A 2700-nucleotide genomic window follows, 5' to 3' on the forward strand; every position below is an offset into this window, starting at 1 on the left:
TTACTCGAAGAAAGCCGATTGATCTATCTCAAAAGCTGGATTCACCTTTAAAACTGAAGATCTCCCTTCAATTCCCTTCAAGAGTTTTTGGGTTTTCTTTATGTTTTGTTGTCATTATTCTTTTGAGATGTTTTCTTTCATAAATATGAACTAAACTCCCTAAATACCTAAGGGGAATGAAACCTAAGATGGATCTTGTTATTATTATTTGAATTGTATGGTAAATATTTGACTTGTTCTTAATTATGAGTTCTTAATTCTTGTTTTAATATTCCAAGATATTGATTCAAGTATTTATGTGCTTATTCAGTGGAGCAAAAGTCCCTGTCTAAGAGTAGATCTAACATAATTAAATGGAGTTGATTGTACGCCTAGAGATAGGGTGACAAGATTTTTCCAGATTAGGGTGAAACCTAATAAGGGAATCCATAGATTGAGTTAATACAACACTAGGGAGTTAATTAGAAAGAGATTTCAATTAATCAACCTAGGGTTAGACGTTGTTAGTCGAGAGAGAGATAATAATATAAATTATGGATTTTTATGGATTAAGTCAAGTGAGTAAATCGTCTGATGCAGAGTCAATAACAAGTGAAGTCTAGGTGGATTTTTCCCTTAGGTATTGTCCAAATCATTCAGTTTTCCCAAAAGTTATTTCCCTAATTTACTTTCTGTGCATTCTTAGTTTAGTAATTAGTTTAGATAAAACAAACCCTTTTATTTTTAGGCTAGATAATAAAAAAAAAGTTAATACTAGTACTTTTAGTTCCTTTGGGTTCGACATCCCGGTCTTGCTATAAGCTATATTACTGTTCGATAAGGTGCGCTTGCCTTTGTCATGATAATAGTTAGTTTTCAAGAACGAACATTCATAAATTACAAAACTTATCATGATTCACATCACGATCAAGTTTTTAGCACCATTACCGGGGAACTAAGATATTAGGAACACTCAATTTTTATTACTTTAGCAATTCTACTTTTATTGCAATTTAAATTTTTATTTTCTTTTCTAATTTTTCGTTTATTCGCTTCTGGCAGGTTTTTATAGTGCATGACTAGAAGAAACCTGTCGAGACCATTACTTTTTTATAGTGAGATCGATCGCACAGCTCGCAGAAACCGAAGAGAAATAAGACAAAGCCTAAGATATACAAAGGAAGAGCAAGATGACGACATTCACACCACAACCGAAGAGATGGCTGAAAATCAGGAAAATCCGTTACCTCCTGTGATTGCTGCTGATCCAGTAAATCAGAATCCTGCTACACGCAGTATGTATGATTATACTAAACCTACTTTAACAGGAACTGAGTCAAGTATAGTTAGGCCTGTTGTTGCTGCAAATAATTTTGAACTGAAGCCTAACACAACTCAAATGATCCAACAGCTTGTTCAGTTTGGTGGTTTGCAGGACGAGGACCCAAACACTCATTTGGCGAATTTCTTAGAGTTTTACGACACTTTTATGATCAATGGCATTTCTGCTGATGCCATTCACCTTCAGTTGTTTCCCTTTTCGTTGAGGAACAAAGCTAAACTGTGGTTGAACTCGTTACCATGAGGGTTAATAACTACTTGGGAACAAATGACCGAAAAATTTTTACTTAAATATTTTTCGCCGGTTAAAACAGCTAAGTTGAGGAATGATATCTCTTCTTTTGTGTAGATGGATCTAAAGACACTCTATGATGCATGGGAGAGATACAAAGACCTATTGAGAAGGTGCCCTTACCATGGGTTACCTCTATGGTTGCAGGTTCAAACGTTTTACAACGGCGTGAACCCCTCAACAAGGCAACTTATCGATGTAGCTACTGGTGGGACTATCAATAAAAAACACTTGAAGTGGCTTACGAATTTATTCAAGAGATGTCAATGAATAACTATCAGTGGCAAGTCATGATAACAAAGCCAACGAAAGCAGCCATCGTTTTCAACCTCGATGCTGTTACTATGCTATCTAACCAGGTAGAACTCTTAAATAAAATGATTGACAATTTTTGTGGTTCTACTCAGGTACATCCAGTGATGAGGTGCGATTCAAATGGAGGATGAGCATACACAGAATATCAACCCTTCAACCCTAGCACCGAGGAAGAACAAGTTCAATCTACAGGTAATAAGTCTAGATCTCAAAATAACCCATATAGTAACACATATAATACAGGTTGGAGGAACCATCCCAACTTCTCGTGGGGTGGTCAAGGGAATCAAAGGCCACAACATCCTCCGGGTTTTCAACAACCACCTTACCAACAGGAAAAGAAGTCGAACCTTGAGGAGATGATAACAAAGTTTATCTCAATGTCGGAAACTCACTTTCAAAATACCGAAATAGCACTTAAGAATCAACAAGCGTCGATCCAAGGGCTCGAAACTTAGATAGGCCAACTCGCCAAATTGATTTCTGAATGACCACAAGGTAGTCTGCTGTGTAACACTGAATCTAACCCAAGGGAGCAGCTCAATGCAATTACCATTCAAGATAAGGAAGGGTTAACTGAGCCTGAACCAGAACCAAAACAAGGAATGGTGGTAAATAAAAGTAAAGGTGAGGTAGTCCATAGTGAGCAATAATCGGTAAGTAAAGAGTACAAACCACGGGTGTCATACCTTAATGCGACAAGGAAAGATCGCACAGACGAAAAATTCAGTAAATTCCTTAAATTATTAAAAAAAATTACATATCAACTTACC

General features: G+C 36.6%; 1 non-coding gene across 1 annotated transcript; it reads right to left on the reverse strand.

Annotated features, from left to right (window-relative positions):
- Positions 1–1636: 1636 nt before the first annotated feature.
- Positions 1637–1743, reverse strand: LOC121206848 (small nucleolar RNA R71). The gene has a single exon (XR_005902019.1). It is a non-coding gene; the product is annotated as a small nucleolar RNA R71 (small nucleolar RNA).
- Positions 1744–2700: the final 957 nt, after the last annotated feature.

This window comes from Gossypium hirsutum, chromosome A09, assembly GCF_007990345.1.
Source record: "Gossypium hirsutum isolate 1008001.06 chromosome A09, Gossypium_hirsutum_v2.1, whole genome shotgun sequence".
Classification (NCBI taxonomy): Eukaryota; Viridiplantae; Streptophyta; class Magnoliopsida; order Malvales; family Malvaceae; genus Gossypium; species Gossypium hirsutum.